Source organism: Buteo buteo, chromosome 8, assembly GCF_964188355.1.
Source record: "Buteo buteo chromosome 8, bButBut1.hap1.1, whole genome shotgun sequence".
In the NCBI taxonomy this organism is placed as follows: domain Eukaryota; kingdom Metazoa; phylum Chordata; class Aves; order Accipitriformes; family Accipitridae; genus Buteo; species Buteo buteo.
Window position 1 is genome coordinate 41,254,785 of NC_134178.1, and position 24,591 is coordinate 41,279,375.

General features: G+C 41.6%; 1 protein-coding gene across 7 annotated transcripts in view; it reads right to left on the reverse strand.

Annotated features, from left to right (window-relative positions):
* ZBTB20 (zinc finger and BTB domain containing 20) overlaps nucleotides 1-24,591 on the reverse strand; it is a 512,829-nt gene that overhangs the window by 123,937 nt on the left and 364,301 nt on the right. For all 7 annotated transcript variants that reach the window (XR_012651362.1, XM_075034361.1, XM_075034363.1 and 4 more), the window contains one exon: nucleotides 18,964-19,018. The gene's annotated coding sequence lies outside the window, so the exon portion shown is untranslated. The remainder of the gene's footprint in view (nucleotides 1-18,963; nucleotides 19,019-24,591) is intronic.

A 24,591-nucleotide genomic window follows, 5' to 3' on the forward strand; every position in this document is an offset into this window, starting at 1 on the left:
CCCTGCGCAGGACAGCTTCTGATCAAGAGTTTCTGCTTATCAACGAGAGAATCTAAAATTATTCTAAAAATCTCGAGTTTCAAAAACATAGTTATGGAAAAAATGTGCAGTAGGATGTAAGTACTTACAGAACGGGTACATAGAAGGACATACGTGCCACACAAACGAGCTGGTTAAAAAAGCAGCCTGATCCTCACTGGCTCTGTTTGGAGCAGGGGTGAGGGTTGGACCCAGATGACTTAAGGAGGTCCCTTCTGAGTTTTATTATTCCAGGATTCTGTGATTCCACAATTTTCCATTGCAGAGTTCTGTCACTGAACATGAAACAACTTGTGGTAAACATAATTTTTAATGAAAATATTATTAGGGAGGTTTCTTGGGTCCAGGATAGAAACTCCAGTTCAAAGCTGGAGAAAGAGGCTGACCCCCAAGCCTGATGATTAAGGGTGTGATGAGGGAGACCTGGAAGGGAACAGACTCCCACACTCCCTCACCCACTGCAGGAGTCCTGACCCTGAGCCATTAGCTCGATTGAGGTGGGTTTTTTGAAAACTTGTTTGTTTATGAAAAAGTTTCACAAAGTTTCGTTCTCATACTACAAAATTTCAAATGTTTTCAGCATGGGGCATTGCAGTTTCCTGGCCAGCTCACCTATATGACTATGCATTCTGCCAGTATCTGCAGACCTTAGATGACTGCTAACATCAGTTGTGACAAAGGTAATGACAATCTTTCTATGAAATGTCATTATCTCAGATGGTTTGACACCTTTATTTTAAGTCTTACAAATTTTTCACTTTATGAAACAGCCTTATCTGAAAAGGAAATGGATGGGTTCAGATGAGTTTGTCTTCCTTTTAGAGTGGGGGTTTACAATTTGGTTTTACTTTTATATTAATCATGCAATGGTTAACAGAAACAATCCATACGATGCAAAACCCTGCTGAAAGATAGAGCCACAATAGATTTTTGTGTATGATTCTACTCTATTCTATATTCCACTTCAGGACAGAGTAATGAAAAAGAACAAATTAGAAAATAATCTGTGAAAAAGCAAATCCCTCATAACTGACTGAACCATACACGAGTCCTATGTTACTGGGACTGGATAAAGTATCATCAGTGCCGGATTATTACATAAGAATATGTTAGTAATGTAGCAGGAGTCTAGTCTTTTAAGATGTGAAAGAGCGTTATCTAACCTCTCCGCAAAGTTCAGGAAGAGGAGCCATATGTCCAAATAATCATTTCCTTGCTGTGTTTAACATGTCAGTTTTTTCAAGGGGCCTATTTCAAGTTTTAAAAAAAAAGGTGTGAAATGCATTTCGATTTTTTTTTGGCAAAAGCAGCTCATTTTCAAGCTTGCAAGGAAACAAGAAAAACAAAATCAAATGTCAAGTAGATTTGCTCTTTGTTGTAATTAATACGCAAGCATTTGCTTGTAGATGGTCCTGAGCCTGAAAGCAAGTAGCGTCAGTCATGGTGCTATTAAAAATGAGTAGTTCTCCAGGAATCAAAAGGCCAAGTGTTCAACCAGTAAAAATCCCCACTCAAATCAATGGCCCTAGGCCAGTTTACATCAGCTAAGGATCTGGCCACGAAGGAAGGACGGCGGGAAGCCCGAGGACACGCCACGTGCTTGCCGCGTCGGGCCCTACGTGCGATGAGACGGCAAAGAAAGGTAGGGCAGACTTCTTCAGAGCGGGAGGTGGGAAATGATTCACTGAAAATAAGGAAATTGCAAAGCCCTACGCTGCAGGCCACACGAACGCTCAGTTTCTGGTCAAGGTTACCGGAGATTTCTCTTTGAGTCAGAGCAATGTAGTGGATAAAAAAGCCCTGTCTAGCCAGGGGGGTTTCCTGAGGCCATCGCAGACCAGCTCAACACGCTGTTAAGAGGCTCGTTTTCACGAAAGTTTTTTGTTGCGTTTGCAACGCTGGCTCCGGGTCCCCTAGAGCTTTAAGTGCCACATCACAGTGCTACAAGCCCAGGGCTGAATGCCTGGCGCAGGACCAGGCGTCTTCCCTTTCTTCTCTCAGTTTCCTCAAGTCAGCAGGTGGGGCTCCGGGGCTCCATCTTGTTTTGATTTGCGGGGGGAATTTTTTCTCCAAGAAGGTTGAAGAAAAAAACTCCTGTTAAATATTTTCTCTTCTCCTCCTTTCCCCCATGTTGTTTTGTTGAGGCGTTTGGGGAGAGAGAGAGTAAAAAAAGATTTTTTTTTTATTATTTTTTTTTTTTCTTTCTTCAAAGTGGCTCGCTATTTTTCCTGACATGGAATGCTGGAAACCCTTCTTCACCAAGGTCTACTGGCCTAAGATCTGCTCATATTTACATCGGGGTGAATCAGTAGCATTTAGACTGAGGTGACCGGCAGTGCTCTGGCAGGCAGCTCCCCTCCCCAGACGTGGGGTCAGCCCCACCGAGCCAAATTCTTCAGTGGGACCAGCCACAGCCCAAGGCCTGTGTGTCCTGGTTTTGGCTGGGATAGAGTCCATTTTCTCCCTAGTAGCTGGTATAGTGCTATGTTTTGGATTCAGTATGAGGAGAATGTTGATAACACACTGATGTTTTCAGTCTTTGCTAAGTAATGTTTATACCTAGTCAAGGATTTTTCAGCTTCTCATGCCCAGCCAGCAAGAAGGCTGGAGGGGCACAAGAAGTTGGGAGGGGACACAGCCAGGACAGCTGACCCAAACTGGCCAACGGGGTATTCCATACCGTGTGTCATCATATAGTTTACATACTATAAACAGGGGGGAATTGGCCAGGGAGAGCGGATCGCTGCTCGGGGACTAACGGGGCATCAGTCGGCGAGTGGTGAGCAACTGCACTGTGCATCACTTGTTTTGTATATTCCAATTCTTTTATTATTAATATTGTAATTTTATTATTGCTACTGTAATTATTATTTTCTTCTTTTTTGTCCTATTAACCTGTCTTTATCTCAACCCATGAGTTTTACTTTTTTTTCGATTCTCTCCCCCATCCCACTGGGTGGGGGGGGAGCGAGCGAGCGGCTGCGTGGGGCTTAGTCACCTGCCGGGGTTAAACTGCGACACCTGTGCCAGGTCACAGAATGGGTGTAAATGGACACAGGACAAAGAAAAAAAAAACCCCAAAAACCAAAACTTTCCTTGTGAGATGGTCAGAAAAGTGCTGGAACTCAAATGCCGGGGGGGAGAAAGTGGGGGGGCAAAGCCAGCACAGCAAAAAACCCTGCCAACAAAAGTGCATGATACTGGCCAGGATAAGAGAGAACCGGGGCAACATGTATTATTTTGTTACTTGTTTTCCCGCACACTTGTGTCTGACGTGTAATTCTCTCCTGTCATTTAGGTCACTGCTGGATTTAGCCCTATGGGTTTGAACAATTAATTATTTTCAGTGATAGAACTATTTCATTTTTGAAACTGGTTTGAACGGTAGATTAGTTCTAGATTAAATAATTTAACTACAGATCAGTAGTAGGTGTTTGCTCTATATTAAGTTGGTGTATCACTGAGCAGGTATTACTTTTTAACATTTTAATATACTTAATAATTTATAATGCTACATTGTAAACTGACTGAATAACCACCACCTTGGAATACTACCGCCAACACCTCCAAATTTAATCTCTTCTCCAAAAAGCCTTGTTCAATCTTTTAAATGATCAACTACGGAGAGAAAGGAGGGAATGTAACCACAAAAGACTCTGAAAAGAAAGCTGCTTAACTCTGTGAACATCAGCTCTCAGGCTGCATGACCTTAAGCAAATGCTATGCCTTGGTTTCCCCATCTCGTACCTAATTAATCGATTGCTGTAAAGACCAGGCAGTTCTTTTTAAGATGCTTTTCAGCAGACTACTTGAGGCAGACATTTCAAATGATTTCTCAGAAAAATCTCTTAAAACAACCCTTAAGTTAAAAGAAATTTGTGCTCAGGTGTTCTGTTAAATCAGGAAGTGATTTATCCTGTGCCTCAGTTTCCTCTGCAGCTAAGTGCTGAAAATATAACCTCCCAACTTCACAGAAATCCAGGGAAAGTTAAGTCAGTAACAATTACGTACTAATTGTAACTCCTCGAGCAGAAAGTCTTGGAGAATGCAGTAACATTAGATACTATGGATAACTGAGGCAGAAGAGGCCCAGAGCTCACGCTGTCAGAAGTTTTGAGGTTCACCGTATCAGAACCAAAAGGATCTGAAGTCACTTTTGTGCAGAGCAGCAGTGCCTGGGAACAGGGAGGATGCCTTGTGCTCCTCTGCCAGGGGAGAGAGAAGGGCTTCGCCTTGCTCCCTCCTCCGGTGCCACTGCTCCTTCCCAGCCAGCACCGCAGGCTGCTTCTGCTCTACCTGGAAAGAGGGGCACCACGCAGATGTCTGCTTTCTAAAAGGAAAAGCAGGAGTGAGAAGAAGAGCTGCACGGAGAAGGGACGAAGGAAGGGCATATTTTCAGAGGAGGGAAAACCACCGAACATTCCAAAGTGGCAAAACAGATTTACAGAAAAGGAGAATACTGGAGATCTGTAAACTGAACAGGCTGCTCAAATGCCATATTTAAGTTCAACCGATCATATTAAGGGTCAGGAATGATCAGTCTGGGTTACAGAAGTGTGCAATTGGCCAGCTAGGCTAAATACGGCCTTTACCTTCCTGCAGTGCTTAGATGGGGACAGACCAAACTTGAAGCACTGGAGGTCACTTCTGATACTCAGCAGAGAAACTTATCCTCCCACACATTATTATTATGAGGTCTGAAACGCTGCAGATAGAGGACTGAGCCCTCGAGAAGATACAGTGTATGTTATGGAAATAAACTGGAAGCATAGGTACAGGTTAGCAAGTCTTTTTCCCTCCAGCTGCCATTGATAGGAATGATGCCCGCTCTTGCACTGGCAAAGGGAAAGATGAATTAATGTCACTTTCCCTTCTCTAAATTCTCAGATTTGATGACTAACAGGCTGCAATATTTCACTAAGAAAAAGGCCTGTTTTTTACTTAAAAGCACGAAAAGTATACAAAGTAATTTTCAAGGTCAGAGGGTTGTTTTGACGTTTAAGAAATACTAAAACAGATTTTTGGCTTTTAAATTTGTTAACCAGAACCACTTCCTGACCTGAGAGACAATTACCAAATTTCTAGCTGACCACAGGCTTTGCAGGGTAAGCTAGAATTATCAGATATATTGTGTTGTCTAGGTGCACATCTCTGTGATTTTAAAACAAAATGTTGATCAACCCTAAAAAACCCACAGTTTCTGAGACCCTTCATACAAGTAACATGCACCCCTTCTCACAGTAACTGAAGAGGCAACCCTCTCTTTAACAACTGTTTTGGTACAATATTTTGCTCACTACTGAGAACTTGATAGTTTAAGATTAATATACTAATGAAAAAAACGGAGGGAAATAGAAATATTTCAGGACACAGAAGCCAAATAACTCCTTTTATTTTATACCAAGACTTTGATCCTCCCACCAATCCTGTTGCAATACAAACCAATTTCATTTGATACTACGTCCGACAAGCCAGACTCCTCTGAGATTGCAAAACTCTGCTAAATCCCTGGGCAAACTGTAAATGGGCTGAGGGAAAGGTTCACAAATGGCACGTACGTGCAGGTGGGCCACAAATACATAGGTAGCCACAACCTTGCCGTGCAAGCACAACAAAACTTTTGTGCATATATAGTATCAGAGGGTCGTATTGTTGTTAAAGACACGCAAGAGATTGCATTGCTTCTCCTTGCAGCCTGTTTCTCTCACAACCCATCCTGCCCACCTCCACGGCCCCATTTGTGCAAAGTGGGCTGTAAAATAGTTAAGTTGTTTAAAACGAAGAGGCTGTATTTTCTGCCTTGCCTCTCACGCCAAAACACCCAAACCACTTTTGCTGTTTCAATTAGGCAAGAAAATGAAAATTTTCATTGTTTTCTCTCCATACTTTTTTTTCAGTGACAAAGCCTGAAAACTTTCAGCCAAAAACCAGCGACAGACAGCTCAAGATGCAGTCTTGCAAAGGCAGCTACGCTGAAAAACAAAAGCCTGCTGGAGTGGAGTGGGAGCAAAGAGGATGCTGCAAAGTTTCTGTTGCTTCCTAAATGCCACCCATATGCACCTGTGCTATTTAAATGATGCCAATTCTTGTATGGACTATAATGGGAAATTCTTTCTAAGAGCGCTTACTAGGCTTTTGTTTGTTTCTCCTACTTCAGTCAGAGTTGACATGCAATTGTATTTAAAGGTCTGTTGTGGTTTTTTCGTAAGTTCTGTTCATAATAGTTAGCAGGGAAGCACAGAATTTGCCAGCCTGCAACTCGGTTGTACTCACACTGCCCTGGGCCTTACAGGATGTAACTCTTTCTCCAGGGAAGGATTTATCTCTAACAGACTACCCAACCCACTGACTTCTGCCTTTTATTAATTCTTCTCCTCTTTTCTCTATCCAGTCATCTCAACATATCATCCTCTAGTCAACAAATATTTAAAACTCATACAATCTAAAAGACTTTCTCAGGAAAGTGAGAACGGATGAGCTCTGATAAAAAGATCCATGAACATGGTACTTCCTGGTGCATAGGATATATACATACCAAAAGGAGAGAGATGCATAACAACACTGCTCAGCATTTGAATTGTTTTAGGTATAAGAATTGCAAAACACTTAAATGCCATAGTGGAGAAGTTTTGGATCAGAAAATCACTTGTGAAGCTGAGGAAGTGATGCTGCCAGCAAAATGAGAAGAGCATCATTTCCTTCTAATGCCCAGTTAAAGGCTGGCTTGGGCTGTGATTCTGGCTTCAGCAGGAGTACAAGGACAGCTTCTTGTGAGAACCACTGGCAACACCAGACACCTCAAAGGGGAGATGATAAAGGCAAAACAAAACTGAGGCCCTTCGTGAGCAAGACGGTCAATACGTAGGGCACACAGCCAAAGCTTTCGAAAAGCTGGGAAAAGATCGATGGCGCCCTGCTGCGCCGAGGGGATTTGTGGAGTTAGGTGTTCCTAGCTAGCTAAATTCAATTTTTTTCTTCATGTGAATCCATAGTTGAGGTGCACAGATTAAATCTAACTAAATCTGGGGCTACTGCAAATGTGCCTGCAAAAATGGCAAGCTGAAGTCTGTCTCGTGATTACCATTTCTCAAGGAGCTCAGATCAGCTGTGCTTAGAAAACGAAATGATATTTATGTCCCACTGAAATACCAGCACTGAATTCTTAACCTGGGGTTGCTACTGAAAATCTCCTGCATAATGCACAAGGCAGCGCCGAGTCTTGCTCTCCCTCCCAGAATCAGTGGTTCTGCCAAGCTAAAAAGAATGAAAGCCATAAAAGCCCGTTTAATCGGGAAAGTAAGACAATGGCACTCCGAACGTTGACAAGGAGTGGGTTTGTTAGGTTAGAAAAGCATCTCTGGTAATAACTGAACTTCAGGAGGAACAGTATTCTGGTGAGCTGGGTCATGATTGCCACGAACACAGAGAGGAAGAAACTGAGGTGCAACGATAGGAGATCAAGTGATTTCCTCAGCATCGGAGGGAGTTTTACGGCTAGGGTTAAAGTGAAAATTCATGCCTTGGTCCCGTTAGCAAACCACAAGCTCATATTGCTTTTACTACAAACAGATTTCCCTGCACCATACTGTACTTTTCTTCTTGCTGACTGTTCAGTATGATCATCCAAAAATACTCCTATTTGTGTTATTTTTCACACACACCGCCCTGAAACAAAATTCAGTATGAAAGAAGAGCAGTTTCCTCCAATACAGCTCAACATCCAAACTAAGCAGCAGTAAAATCGTATTTATTCACTGACTGAGGTTTCAAACAGTAAAATGACTGTTATTGAGTTACAGATTGGACCATGCCCTGAATAAGACCCCAGAATAGGTCTCCCGTGACAGCTCTCTCACCTTGACAACCCTCGGGAGCGCTGGGGGAGAAGGAGGAATGCATGCGTGCTTCTAACTGGGGGCGATACTTGAATATAGTCAAGCTTCATGATCACAGTAGGCAGAATTTGGCAGATTTTGCCTTTGGGAATGAAGTAGGAGACAGAGAGAAGGGAGCTGGGTACCTGAGGCCAGCGCATCCACGTGAGCGAGGCTCTTCACCTGCAAGCTGGGGGCGCCCGAAATGGGACTCGGGGAGAGAGACGAGCCGGGAGCTCCCCGATGCCGAGCGCGCCCGAGAGCGCGGCCACGCTACGTGAGCTGAGCCATCCGAAGGCACGGGTGCTAAACGTGGTCGTCTTCTCTTTCTGTGCAAACTCTGGCAAGCCCTGTACCTTTCTCTACGTCTTTGTTTTCCTGTTTGAATATGTGATGTTCCGATGAAATATAAATATTAATATTTGATTAAGTCACAGCTACAAAGCTTAGTTCCTTAAAGTCTAGTATAGATCTTTGAAATCTTTGAAAAACTATATAAATATGAATTCTTTTATTTTTCCAGCATTACATTAACGACCATACAGTGGAAGTTGATGAATTAAATAATCTCTGTCTATACTTGCTTATAGCTTTCTGAAACAGTTACCTTTTCAGCAGATATTTCTCATGCCTTGTCTCAATCCAGAAACGACATTTTTGGTAAAGCTTTGCAAAAACCCATTCAGCTGTTTTTGAGTCATCCAAGTATGTAAAAAACAGTTTCCAGCTGTTAAGTTTTCCATCAGCCTTTTTTTCTTAAACACGCTTGTATAATTATAACACAGCTTTGTTTTAAAACATCAAACTTGACACGTACATAGTCCTGAAAGAGAAGCAGCGGCACTGCCATGTTTGAAACCATTTGGTTTTGAAATAACAAGGTTATTACCATATTAAAATATCTTTCTTTTCTTAAGGATTCTCCCAGACACTGAGCTATACTTTAACTGCAGACACTCAAATTGTGTAAATGACCAGTAAAAAAAGAAAAAAAAAAAAAAACCAAAGAAAAAAAGACACTATTCTTGCAATCTGTGACTGTGCTGTAACAGGGAGGACTGGGGGACACTGTTTACACTGGGAGCAGGCTCAGACCTGCCTACAGCGCACTCTGCGTAAGCACGTGCGCTCTAGAGGAGCACAGCTAAAGCTCTAGCCTGGTGTTTTCACAAGACCCAGCTCGGCTTCGTGCGCTCCGGAGAGACTGGCAACGGCGAGACCCGTGTGCTCGTCAGCTCTGTCTGCTGGCGGGTGGCTCAGGGCCGCTCTCTCCAAGCGCAGGCTAGTTACCCGGAGTTTTAACAGTCCACAGGCTAATAGCTGGCAATAAGGTCAGAAAACGTGTAGGTGGCATGGTCTGCTTTCAAGATCATGCTTCAACTACTAGTACAGACCTACAATCATGTACTCTCTAAAAACTTGGAACCGGCACTTAAGGTGGGAGAAGGACAACCGAATCCTTCGCCCTCGCCCACAACACGTGGCGCTCCCCTGTGATGGCCGTAGCTTTCCATAAAGATTCTGAATTCAGTTTGGCGCTGCATACTTCTAGTTTTAATTATCGCATCTTTGCATTTCGGTATAGAATGGCATCAAATCAGACTGGAGATGATTCCTCACTTACATTCTGCCTAGATAGAAATGCACTGACATGATACCAAGCAGATAAGAATCAGCCATTTACTTAATTTAAACACTTCATTTAATCTGGAGTATTTCATGTTTTGATGTCTTAGTGGAGTAGGTGCTGGTTTTGAGAATATTAGTGGTGGCTGAAACAGGAGCTGTAGTCTGATTGATTGTTGGATTACACAGCTTTCACTCTCAGAACTACTTTTTTATACGACGACGTAAAGGTGTATGCAGCTTTTATGCCTTGCATGAACCACTGGCCTCAGCAAGAACTCTTCCGTCAGGCTGGAGGAACTCTTTCTAAAGATGCAACCTTTCTACAAAAGCAAAGTCACTGCATGTGTAGATTCCTATAAGGGGCTCAGCTGTGCCAATTTGTACAGACAAGAAGAGACTCCATAGCTGTTTCTCATTCAAAGTAAATAGCGGTACCTCCTGCTCTTCCCTCTCCTGGGACATATCCTCCTACCATGCAGCTGTGAGTCCACAGAAACTATCAATGTCATGACATGACAGTGAATCTGAGAAGACAGTCTGACTCACCTGAAAGCAAAAGATACAACCCTGATGGGCTTTCACACAGAGAAATGAGCGTGTGCGTGTGCATGCATACACTCTTCCTTACTTTACACTACCTGTGCTTTCATCAGTGCACCTATAACTCAGTAGTATGTCCATTCATTTGAGAGGTTTTCTGAATGTGTTTCAAAGCACATCAAACATATAGGCGGTGCTCAACAAACAAAATGTCCCTGAATACAATTACAGGGAAAAAAACTCAGCGGTTCCTACCCATCACACTGTCTTCTCTCTGTACTACCTGCCTTGGAAAGCCCACAGCTAGGGATGACACAGTAAGAGACCCTATTGTAAGCAAGGGGGCAGAGGTAAGGTTGCTGTGGGAACCTTAACTCTAAATTTCCTGAGTTTAGGGAAGATTAAAATCTCAGTCTCCACATCCCATTAGCATACTTTTTGTGCATAGAGAACATGGCCTAGGCAAGTGTATTGTTTCTAAAGGAAAAGGTATACTATTGGGTAAATAGGTGTCTGTGCACATTTTGGCAACTCTAAGCTACATAATTCAGTTCTAATCAATGCTACTGGATTTTGAAACCCACTAGTGCAATAACGAAGTGGAAAAAGCAATAGGAAAAATCCAAACAAGCTGTAAGTTATGCTGTATGCTCTACTATTCTGAGCGTCAGTGTCGAGACAAAAGAAGAATAAGAGTTTGCCATTTGCTAGTTGTTAATAATCAAGAGAAGATCTGCCAGACACACTCTTCAAGGGCTCTGTCTGTCTGGACCAGGTAGATGCTGCAATACACAAAGGACTTTCCACACAGAGAAAGAAAGAGTGTTCATGGACAATGATGCAGCGTTCTTAATTAAGATTTTCATTACTGATACATACATTAAGGTTTTGCTAATGCAAGTGCCCAAGCACTCTCATGTGCAGGTAGATGTCTCTGATTCTATCTCTAGAAACCCTTTTGCAAATCATCGTGAACATCCACCAGCCAAGGCTCAAAATCAGCTCACCTGCCCTTTGCTATAATGACAATGGAAAACAAAAAATGATATTTTATTTGTCTGCCAGATGAGAACTTAACATTTTGCAGGCGTGAGAATGAATAGGCTTTTGCAAGGCTGTGCTGCAGCACATTGAAACTGATTCTGATCTCACTTACACCTGTTTGATGTTGATGTAACATCAGGAGCTTCAATAGCATGAGTGCAGCAAAAGTTGGAGGAAAAAATAATGAAAGAGACACTAGGTAAATGGAAAATGGGATAAAACACAACATGAGTTTGCCAAAGGTAGATTGTAGTAGTCTAACCTGATAACTTTCTTTGATAAGATAACTGATTATCCAGACAAAGGAAATGCAGTAAATTTAATCTATCAGTACAGCATTTGATACAGTATCACAGGGGAAATTATGAGTTAAGATGAAGAGTTGCAAAAGGACTGTAAGGTGAGCAAGTGTTTACCTCAAGGGGAGATGGGGCTGTGGTGAAAAAAGAATTACTGGCCAAGGTGAAGGCTATATTTCCACAATTTTTTAGTTAAACAAAATAGCACTTTCTACCTAGTAAGATCTGGGGGGAGTGGGTAACATTTCTTTATGAGGCCCCTCAAAGGGAGGGGGCATACAGTAGGAAAAAGTGGGAGCATGCTTAACAGCCATAAAAGGAACAATCAACTTCAATAAATTGCTCATTAACAATATTTAGGCCTCATTCACCTGTAATGTTTCCGTGTTATTTCTATGGTTCTGTCCTTTGGGAAGTTCAAAGATGCTACAACTCAGTAGTTCAAAGATGCTATAACAGCAGTTTACTTGTACGGATGAATTAAATATCTAGTTCACTTTTGTGCTTTCAAAATATTCTTATTCCCAGAACAGGATGCCCATTCATCTACAAATCTGCTTGCTGAATGCCTCAGATCTCGTTTGAATGCTGGACCCTGCCTCCCAACAAAATGCTGCTGGAATAAGATGTGGAGGAGAAATACTTGGTGAGCAGAAGGACTTACGAAAGCATTGCTCCTCCCTGAACGTTACATGCTTTTCTTGATCTATCCAGGCTATGACATTTTGTGAATTCCACCAATAGGACAAACTGGGCTGACAACTAGCAAGGCAAAGATGTTCCATGGGCACGCTGTATGTACCAGGATGACATGCATCAAAACACAGCCATGCCAGAATGAAAGGTGAAGACAATGCCACAGAAGTCCCAGTAGAAGGCATCAATGTGAGATTAATTTGCAGACGCCAAAATAAATGATCTGCCAGCATATTTTCAACAAGTTAAGAAAAAAACCTGGATTTTTGACAATCTTCCTTGAGGCATGCCTCACTCTACAGGTAATTCAATGACTAAAACTGTTACCTTTCCATTAAAGTTCACTGGAAGAAGGGGTGCATTTTTGTTTTAGTCTTCTGTGGCAGAATTGAACTACTTAGTGTCACAACTAGACCATGCTAAGCATGCATGGACTTTCACGCAAGAAATTTGCACTAAAAACCAAAACTCGAAGGATTTGTTAAGTGCTAAAACTGAAAAACAGTTTTGGAAACACATCATTCTTCGGGGTTGGTTATATGCTGATCGCACACAGTAGGTTTCTTTCACAACCTTCAGTGCATATTGCAGAGCATCCAGAATGTAGCACATTAATTTTTGTCTTTTATGTAAAAGTGGATTTACTGCAAAAAGTGAAATTCTATTAATCCCTTTTACAGACATCCAGGATAAGTGAACACAGATGAATATGAAATTTAAACACACATCCAGATCCAAATGTTGCAACTGGTCCTTACTTTGGTGACTATGTAAAGCATGAATACCTTTAAATTGTATGCTATTTGAAGTTGGGATTCCAATTTTGTCTCTGAAGAATCAAGTTGTTTAGTGTATGCTTAAGAAGCTAAAACATTAGAAAACAGCATTCACAAAACTGGTACAGCTATTCTATTAAACTTAAAACTCAATGTGATGGAATGGGAGAGAGCAAGATCTATTCAAATCCAAACCCATTTGCTTTCCGTGGTGTGCAAAAATCTAATATTTTGGGCATGCAAACATACGAAATGAGAATATTACCTTGGGGGCTGAATTTGTGAACCATATTCAGCATGATATTATCCAAAATGATGGAAAGAAGCAGCAGTGGCAAGAACTTCAGAGGAAGAAAACATTATTTCTTAATACCCTGTGAACCTTTTATGTCTAAGAGTTCCCATTCCTACCAAGTAGTAAAACAGCCTTCATGAAGCATGGCCTGAAGACTAATTACATATGTTTTGACATGTGCACCTGTGTAATGGCACACAGCTAAACTACATGGCAGATGGCTTTCACTTCCTTTTTAAGTCGGAGAGGCGGAGAGAATACAGAGATGGAGGAGGTACTCTTAAAAGCTCATTTTCAATCATGGTGTCCTACCCATAGGACGTTCAGCACAAATACGGAGACGTGGTCTGGCATTTAAACTTCTGTGAGTATTCATGTTTTGGTGCCAGTTTCAGTAGTCCAATCTATGATCTTTTGATCAAGAAGTGACTTTTGGGAAACCACCTATTTCTGGATATCCAGTTTTATAGTAACCACGCCTCCAGTGCTACTTGCTCTTGGTACCGTTTTTACCTTATATCTGGTGTGTACATTTTACAGAGACAGGTATACAACATAATGTTAAAGCAGGGTGCATCAAAGAGGATTTCTGCATAAGCAGCAGGACTGACAATACATTTCAGAAAAGAGACAGACATTTGGTGATATAACTGTAGAATAGCAACATGCTTGCCAAAGTTGGAAGATAATTTACCATAACTGCAAAGGGAATATTCTGAAAAACTCTGCTACACTCTGTAGTTGTGCCATTTTGTGCAGTAATTTCAGACCTAACAAACTGGACTGTCTTAATATTTTGATAGTTAGTGTTCAAACTGCTGTAGGAAATGCTGCTACTGATTCAGCAAGGTGGTCTTTTCCATCCAAATATATTAAATTATGCCAGTGTGGGGTAAAAGCACGCTGAACAACTGCATTTTCTTTCTGTCCCTTTCCTTTTTCTAGCTAAATCTAAAATATTATGCTCCTAGAACTGTCTAGTTTAAAGTCCATTTTTTTTCTGCTGTAATCTGTTATATTTCAAAAAAAGCTAACACTCCATACATTATATTACGCTAATTAGATGAAAAATAACCCAGAACAAAAAGATCTCTAGTAAGCATAATGGCAGAAAGGTGTGACATTTTCAGCTGTCATGCTGGCCAGTCTTAAATTCAATCTCATCTAACTCCAGTGGATATCTTGTAGGCATTGCAATTAGAAAGTAGGTTGCTACATGCCTCTGTTGTAATCCACACATCAACTTCACAGCCATGGGCAGCCATTATTATTTGTTAAATAATTTGAACGTTAACACTTAAACTAATGCTTGAATGAAAAACTAGTATTAAATTTTGCCCCTTTTTTTTAACCTGGCCACTTCTCTGTTTTTTTGGATATTTGGTCTATTTTTATTAAGGACATTTTAGAACAAAACCATGAACTTTGTCAGATTTTTTTTAAATAAGGTGTTGTTTCATGTAAATCTGTAGCTTAAGTCCATTTGATGGTTATATCTTCAGATAAAGAATAACGCTTAAAGTTGTGGCACTTGTTCAAGAACATTCATCCCGAGGTGCGTTCCCAGTTACACAGTTTGATTTCTATAAACACAGCAGAGCAGAATTTCTGCTCCACTGCTATTTTGAGCCTGTTTCACCATTTCTCTCATTTGCAAATGCCAAATAAAGGGCCTCTGCCCATGTTATTCTCTTTTTTGGAACATTCCCTTCCTTCAGGAGACACATAAAAGCTGGGGAAATAATATCCTTTTCCTGTCTCAGGTTGCTGTATAGATGACCATTCCCTTCCAAGAACCCCTGATTTTCAGAAGCAGATTGACTGATTCTTCTGGATAATTTGCATGCCTATTTATTACCTTAATTATGATAATTCTTGAAAAATGCTAACTCTTGAAAGCTGTTGTAAACATAAGGCTTATTACATCTAGACTTTTTTGGCATTTTGCAAATGTTCATTTTTGATTCCTGAATAAGCTTGACCTGGAGGTTATTACCCTCCTCTGAAGCAAGGGAGAGCTTCTTAAGAAACCTGAGAAGAGAAAAGATGCCTCCTCCCTGTTCCTGATGTAGCAATCGCTGTTGTTGTTCCTCATCTGCAAAACAATACTAAGCACACTAACCAAATAAAGGGATTCAGACGGTGCTAATTAGCTGTTATTTCATGCGGATGGTTCAGAGTGCTAACAGATGACAGTTTGGTGGTGAACAAGTACCAACAGCAGGGACACATATATAGATATCAAAGACTATTTGAGCATCATCATGTCTCATAAAGTGAATACGTATGCTCAGAAACTGGCAACTGGCAGGCTGGAATACTGCTGGGTGTCTTTTGACATACAAATCACTGACCATATGATGGATGGTTCTCATAACTGTGATGAGATCAGTAAGATGCTGCTCAGCTTCCCTTAGGTCATCATTACTTGACCGAATATGTCTTCATGAAGCTGAGGAATAAATGGCACTTTTTTTATTTCTTCTTCTTCTTCTTTTTTTTTTTTTTTTTTAAACAGGATGCCTAATAACAAGGATTAGAATCAGTGCTGAATCTAATAGGAATCAGGCTGCAGTTCAGTACAACCCAGTTACATCAGAAACCTATTTCAAGGAAACAGCCAGATGTTCACGGAATTAGGTTAACATGTCCTGCAACTTCTTTGTATCTGGATCACTTTGGTGCATTTCTGATTTGCACTTACCAAAGCTAACAGCGGATAACTCTTCAATATTGTATGGGCTCCATCTGAACGGATAGTGCTCTGGAAGTAAAGCGTCCTACTGTAGCTATTTATCCTGCTGTAGCTACCTATCTTACTGTAAAGCACCTTAGTATTGTTGATACTTTTACACGCTGTTGACAATATGATAGAAAGGCTCAAGACCGGTTGGAAGACTCTTCTTCCATGAAAAGGTTGATTTTTGACAAAGAATCTACCTGCTTCTCTCAAACTCCTGAGGACATTCAAGTGGAGCAGAGAGAAATTGTATTCCTCTTAAGTGGAAATAACATTTGGGGGAGACATCCATGAAAACCTGCCACCTCCAAAACTTTGATGCCACATAGTCAGACAGACACGTGTGTAACCTGGGGGAGGAGGAGGAGGAAGAAGACTGAATCATCGGCAAGTTGTGGGTAGGGATATGAGAAGAGAGCCCAGTGCTGGGTACTGAGGCAGAGGGCAGAACAAATCAGTTATTAACTCTAGACCAGAAACACGCTTCACAGGTACCATTAACGGCTTCTGATGTAAAAATGTCCCAATTCGACTTTTTCTGTTACCCAAAAGAATGCAGAGTATCAGTGGCCTGAAGGACCTATCTTCCAGAGAGAAAGGAGGGAACCAGTACAAATAATACAAACTTTACACGTGTGCCTGAAATAAAGTGAGGTTCCTACGGAGCTTGCTCAGTTGAGAACAGAGGAGCACAAAGAAGCCCTTGGCTGTGGAATAAGCCTGACTTAAAGAAGCAAGGAAGTGTGCGCCTGTAGTTTTTACAGGTCAAGAAACAAAGGCAAGACAGACGGGAAACGACTTACGCATGGTCACACAGCAAAGCACTGCCGGAGAGGGATTTCAGCTCCGGGTTTCCACATGCCTATCTACCACGAAGCCAGCTTGCTGCTTCCACCCAAACTGCCTTGTGCTGCAGAGATAGAACAATGATAAACTGGTGCCTTTGTGCAAATGTTGAAGGCACACGGTCCCTGCCACAGGCGTAAATGATTTTGCCACTGCTGCAGGAAGCGTTAACATAACCAGTGTGCGCTTCAGGTCCCTAAGTATCATTAACACTTTTTATCGATATTATGAAGTTCTGCAACAAAAATAATAGGATTTGTCAGGGGCCGTTATGAACCGCCCCAGCTGGATAAATACATAATACATGATGGCAAAGGTCTGATGGGACTTTAATCAATTGCCTTTCCAAGTCAAATAAATGTCACGTTAGACGTAAGCCGTGTTGCATTCTGGGGGGGCCTCTGCTCCCCTCGCCTCACGGGCCTGACACCGCCACGGGGAGCTATGCACGCGCATAGACTCCTACTTATTTGTAGCAAATATATCAGCGCAAAACTGGAACAGCATGTTGTAAATTACAGATTTGGGACACCTTATAATGAAAGGCAAAGGGGAAAGGAAAGAAATATGGGGACACCATAGGCATGATAGGTCAGCTCAAATACATCTCCTCGGTAGCTGGCATTGTCATACCACCTTTCGCAGTCACTGCAGCATATCTCATGTTTCTGCCCACGGGGCGGGGAAGAAGGTGACGTGCCGTTTCTTTCTGCACCGCAAAAGTAGTGATTCAACTTTAAATGTTAAAGTCATATATTTTAGGTCTAGTATCAGGAAAAGAAAGCTCTCTGATTGTTTCAGCATGCACCTGAAAAAATTATGAATGTCCATTTAGACTTCAGCATCCCTTTGAAGAAATTCCAACAATCAACGCACAACTTGAACATAAATTTGCAGGTTCAATTCCTATCCCAAATATGAAAGAGCTATTCTTCTTCCTGTGCTATGCTTTTTTTTTTTCCCTTAAAATTCCAGGCAGCACTTTAACAGCCATCTACTTTCCTCTCTGAATGGGTAGGAGACATGAATTTAAATTGCAAAATGGAGATCTAAAGTAACACAAAGTCTAGGCATATTTGGACATGGAGTTCTAAACCTAAATTTAAAAGCCCTCATTATTTTTGGCATTCACTAAATAGCTCCAGCTTGGACATCCCAAAACAGTGGCTTAAAATGCTGGTGGACATTTGGAAAACTTTGGTCTGTCTTTACTTAACTATAGTAAATATTATGAAGCGGTAGTGCTATATTTCTCTTTATATTGCAACAAGAAGCGTCATTGTTTTAAAAACACTAGATTTTACTGCCAATACGTATGAAGGAATCCCAGCAAAATGCAAACTTTTGTTCCAAATATGCAAGACCATCATGTGTCAGAACCTGGCAGAATTAAAACCCAAATGATAATAAACAAACTCTCCCAAAGGTTCCATCCCCTATCCCCCCCAAAAAAAGGAAAAAGCAAAATGTAAGCCATGAAAATTCTAATTATTCCTGTTCTAGGTCTTAAAAACACAATTATCTGGATTAATATAGTATTTTCTTCAATTAAAAAGGTCACCTACACAGCAGCAGCCAAACTCAAGTTGAATAAGACCAGGTGAGAAAAGAACTCTACATAACATCTTCCAAATAAACCACTAACAGATTTTTAATCCTGATACTATTAGACGCCAAAGAGAATACAGCATATTTAATCTACCCAGATAAGAAGAGCAGGTCAGTATTAAGTAGGAGAGCACACAGGGCTGGGTAAGGAAGGGTCCCACACCACAAGGTCAGATTTCAGCAAGGACGGGTTGAAATGCTAGTTGACTGTTTTCTATACTTGTTTTACGCTTGCATAGCATGGAGTACTCTGTTTTATTCTGAATCAGAGCGCCCATCACAACATGTATATCCCCAAATATAACAGAAATCTTCCATATTGTCATCCAGAAATATACATAGAAATTACAGCTCAATCAATCAATCAATGTCACTGAACTAAATCCAAGTCCCATAAGCTGACACTGCATTAAAATCCCGGACTGTTGCATTAAAATAAAAACTCAGTACTGAGTCCTGTGGCCACAGGGAGCTACAAGGAAGTTCACAAGGGCTCTGGTCTCAATTGGATGGAACTTGAACAAAATGCGCAACTTGTATCAATGAAGAGTGTAAAATGTTTGGTATAAATACTTACTCAAGAGACAGGAAAGGTTCCTTCAGAGGAAGGCCACAAACTGATTGTGAGTGATCTGAGAAGAAAAGGGAGAAAGAAAAAAGGGAATTAAGTGACAATAAACACACTAAATGATACCAATATAAAACAGGGATCGAGGATGCTCACAGATGGTAGCAGTTCCCGCAGAAGAGTGAAAAAAAAAAGTGTTTTAAATTCACAAACTGCATAAAACTTGGAAGTTTTGAAATTACCTGACCCCAAAACTATGTAGCTGAGAAAACCAGTAATGGCTGAGGACCCCTTCCATCCTGAGATAATTCAAAGCCAGCAGAGACTAAATATCCTCTGGTAGCTGTTCACCAGCCTCTGTGAAATAGGCTTGTGGCTCCTATGGACAAATGCTCTTATCACAAAAACACTGCCAGATTTGAACGGCATCCTTCTTAGCAGTCATGCCAGATGATACAGGCCTCTGAAACAGAACTCGCCTTCTTGATCCTGACCTTCACAGAAGAAGGGTTAGGCATATTATTAGGGCTGAGGATGCTTACATTACGGCTGATAGCTGCACAGAAAAACTGTGTTGTCTTAGTTCCTTCTGTCAACACAGTATCTTTGGGACTTGACAGACTTGTTACCCTGAGACCCCTAAGAAAAAACATGGCTGCATGAAAGTGGAATGGCTAAAGGATTGCAAACTTTCGGTAGACTACAGGTCTGGTTTCCAAAGTCTACTATGGCGTATTTAAGCTTTGTTGCCAACACATTTTCCAAAACATATTAACCTGGGATGTAGTAACAGAATGAATCAAAGCCTGATGTTCTGCATTGTAACAAGAAGATACACTCCTGTTGGACACTGAAAACAAAGGCAGATGCCCCCAAAATGTTCAAAGCTGCAAATCGGTCTTGTCTCCCCTTCCCTTCACCAAGCTGAAAGAAATTCAGGTACCAGACCACACGGTGCTCTCCGAAAGATTGCTATCAGGGGACCAGGAGCACAGTGGGCAAAGACCACAGGATCCATGTGGTGTACTCCAGTACTTAAGTCTAGACATGGCCTTCACCTACTCTTTCCTGTTGAGTTATAGGGAGAGATTAGCTCTACCATTTCTCAATGCAATTAAAAATATTCAGAGAAATACAAACCTAAGTTGGGATAGAGAAGGAAAAGTGAGGAGTTGTCACAAGAGAGAACAAAGGCAGGCAGGCAGAAAATTTGTTCAGAGCTGTAGCTATTATTTGGGGGAATTATGGGCCTGGTAGAGGAAAGCATGAGAGAAAGCGTGTGTGCATATCTAGTGGCTGGCCATCCACAAGGGAGGTGGAGGAAATACAGCAAAGAGCAGAGAGAATCAGCAAAACTGCAGGGCAGCAAACAAGATGCTTATAGCATCCTTTGGATAGGCCACCCAGAGAGGCCCTGTTTAACAGCAAATTTCTCCTTAAAGAAGGTGACTGCTCCCACGTGTAAGGAAGATTTGCATGAGACAGACGACAGGATGGATTCTGCCCAGACTGAAAAGCTGAAGCGCCGTAAGATGAAAGGAAGGGCAAGATCAGGCTGGTGGACAGCACGTCACTCTTTACCTCGCTTTCAAGAATCCATTACTCTGATGAACTTTAACAGGGAAGTTCTCCCAGTGGAAAAAACCTCCTTTGCTAAGCATGTATCCCTTATTTTCCTTTTACATTGCTCCTGAAGGTGTAACCCTGAAGCCCATAGATTCATCTGTGATAGACTGTATGTGAAGGATTGTTAGCAGCTGGTAGTTGGGAAGGATTTCTTTCAGGGTTTTGGGCAGATGGGACAGTAAGCTGCACACCATGGAAGGACTTGAGACAAGAAGTCTGAACCAAAGAATGTGCCTTGGAGCCCCGGAGTTTAAAAAAAAAAAAAGGCAAAAAAAGTAAAAAAAAAAAAAACACAAAACAACCAGGAGGCATCCAGCATGGGAAAAAAAACACAGAATGGAAAATTTTAGGCCGAGTGGTTAGAGTTTGGCTCTGTTATAAGCAACATAAAACAAGTTCTCTTAAGGGAAAGCGTCAAGCAACTATGATGACATGGATGCCAAAGAATTCTACAAATTATGGCTTGAGACTCTGGAGGTGCTGAGTAATGACTTACACCAACATTACCGTCGAATTTGCCATAAGAAGTGAACAAGATTGTCGTACCTAATTAAAACCGTAGGGTAATTTTAGACAGGCACAATATACTAGAAGCTGCAAAGTAGAATCTGGAAAATCACCAGAAGTGAAACACCATAATTTTTTAAATGATTGCAATTGGTCTGGACACTTGATTACCGGTTTTGTTCAAAAGAAAATATACGAAAACAAAACTTTCCATGTAAAGTATTGGAAAAACAAGATGTGTCTGAGGAAACTATGATTCATTCCAGGTTAGATAACTGCAGAACACGTATGCGGGAGAGAAGTGGGCCAAATCCTGTTCTCACTGCCCTGTGCAATCGTGCTGACTTAATTGAAACCAGGAGCAGAACCTGAACCATTAAAATGCTGGGGTGAAACTTTTTATCATATGGCGCTGTTTGTCACTAGAGACATACTTAACCTAATTATATTAGATTAACACAGTAGATTTCTTCAAGATATATTATTATATAATAACATAAAAAAATGAAGTCTAAGCAAGCTGACCATTTTCCCCAGGTCTCTGTGTTATAAGCAGAATAATCACCCATCTCTATTTGTGTCGTTTGTTTTCAACCCAGTATGGCTCTGTTTGGTGGGGTGGACAAAGGGAATCCGCTGATCTCTTACATATTGAATTCCTAGTGTTAATTAATCATTATTACTTGGAAGCTGTTTTGGCCACTGGACAGAATAGCCAGGGGCTAATCTTAAGCCTGCCCTTGCTTCACTGGGGCCAGATTCTGCCCGCTCTCTCCTTCTTAGCTATGTGAATAAATTCCACTTAAATCACAAAGACTAGGAGACAAGCAAGGCCTAAATGTTAAGCATGTTTAGGAATCTATCCCCCTTGAGTTTAATGAGAATAAGGTTCCTGAGGAACTGAAGAATTTCTATTTATGGGGAGTTAAGATGGTGAAATCCAGTCATATGAGTTACATTATATAAACAGGTAATTGATTTATGAGGCTAACTACAATTTTCAAAAGTGACTTAGGCATTCACGTCAAAGTCCACTGGAAGTCAGTGAAGTTTTGGCTGTAAACCACCTGGGGACTTGAGAATATTTTACCTTTGTTAGCTTAAGCGCTGCTTACTTTCAAGGAAATTAACATCTTAGGTGCCAAAGTCATTTTTGCAATTGGCATTCATTTGCTTCTTACCATTTATTCACTAAATTGCTTGAGTTAATCTGCTTCAAGTGCCTTTTTCTTAGCAGTAAATTGGGGCAGTGATTCTGCTCTAGTTTTTGCAAAGTGATTTAGGATCTCTCTGATGTAATGCACTGCCGAGGTGAGAAACGTTATTCCTTCAGCCCCTAGACTGGCAAGAAGCAGGCAAATTCTGAACTGCTTTAAGCAGGGAGCACTGGCAATGGATTCAGATAATCCTGAACTGACTGCTCTTACCTCAAAACATTTTCACCCTTTACCAGTATGAAACCAGTGAAGGGCACAGCTTTATTGTATGTAATCTACTCAGTGAATTGGATCTAAGACGCAGAGTCTTGTCACCCCTCTCCTCCTGGATGCACTACACCTGCTCAGTATCTAAACTAGAATTTAATCCCAGTGGAAGATAAAGAAAATAATTTACTGGGCAATTCCTCAGTTCAGAGGGGGCCAAACAGAGCCAATGCCATGCTGGGGGAACACAGTGGAAGAGGAGACTTGGCTGAAAGTCGGTGGAGCCCTGTAAATGATCTGAGGGGGCAGAGAGGCTGCACTGCGTCTCTGACACAGCACAGACAGATTACAGCAAAATTAAATTGAGGATTTTAGTGGATATAATTGTTGTTTTTATATATTAATGAACAACAATAATACGTGATTCTAAACTGAATACCAGGTTTGACATTTAATCTCAGCGCTCATACTATCCATAAATGTTCATAAACGTCACAAGACCCCTGCCCTTTGATTGAATTACAATCTAGTATGCAATTTAGGAAACATGGATTAATCTACATAGATTTATATTTCTGCAGGTTACATTGTTATTTGTTGATTTATACCCTTTTCCCCTAAGTGTCCTTTCCATCGAGAATCCAGGAAAATACATGCAAATCTTTAATAGGAGGCAGCTCAAAATCCAGTGACTAGCAGCAGATGGAAACTTGGTTCAGTGAAACCTATACTAATTATCATTTGCTTTTTGAAGTCACCTCTGCTAATGGCCAGCAAAATCTTAGTCCCTGTGATATCTCCTATTACTTTCACATTAACTCTTACTACAGCCAGCAATCACCTAACATGTTTCTTGGCAATGCTGTGCAATTAAACTGCCTTTCAATCAGCTTGCTGAGGAATCCAGAGATGGAAACTGCTTTAATATTAGGAGTTAATTACAAGAATGCAGAGGCAGGCAGTCAAATGTTATGTTAGCATACCAGAAATATGACAACACCTTAGCCGCAGATGTCACACGCGAGGTAAGGAGCCACATCAAGAAAAGCGACATGGCAACGTATAGAGGAAAATGATCGTCGAGTTCTCCTTTTCCTTTTTCTTTTTCTGTGGTCATGATACTTGAGGTGACCACCTCCTTTAGCAGCCAAAATGTCTGGAATTTCACTGTCACCTATAGTAACAGGCTTTACTACACAATGGTGTCTGCTCGGGGACTGGTAACGACACCTACTCAAACGGTGTGTCGCAGCACGGAGACGGCCCAAAAGGCCAATCCGACGATAGCACCTCTGCAACGGCCCAATCCTGCTCCCTTTGAAATCAACCAAGTCTTCCCAAAGGGTTAATGGGTCAAGTTGCTTTTCTTCCTCTGCATCTTTACTTCTGTGTGCCTACAGGAAGAGCGACAGCTCCACAGCCCGGCCCTTGTCCTTGTGGATTCATTCCTTCATACAAGACCGAAGAGAAGGGTTGGCTGCTCTATCTAATAAGAAAGGAAACGAACATCACTCGGTTGAGTTAGTGGTAGGAAAGTGATGAACTGAGGAGATGGTTTTACAACTGACAGCTTATTGCGGTGAGGGAGAAAACACAAATGGGAGAGGATACTGCAAATTCAGCTTGAGGGCCAGTTACATGGCCACGTATCAACTCTTAGCCTACGACACTGGATTTGGCTGGGATAATTTTCTTCACAGTAGCTGGTATGGGGCTGTGTTTTGGATTTGTGCTGGAAACAGTGTTGATAACACAGGCATGTTATCGCCGAGCAGTGTTTCCACAGAGCCAAGGCCTTTTCTGCTTCTCCCCCCAGCCCACCAGCGAGGAGGCTGGGGGGGCACAAGGAGTCGGGAGGGGACACAGCCAGGACAGCTGACCCCAGCTGACCCAAGGGATATTCCAGACCATAGGACGTCATGCTCAGCATATAAAGCTGGGGAAGAAGAAGGAGGAAGGGGGGGATGTTCGGAGTTGTGTCATTTCTCTTCCCCAGTAACCATTATGTGTGATGGAGCCCTGCTTTCCTGGAGATGGCTGAACGCCTGCCTGCCCATGGGAAGTGGTGAAGGAATTCCTT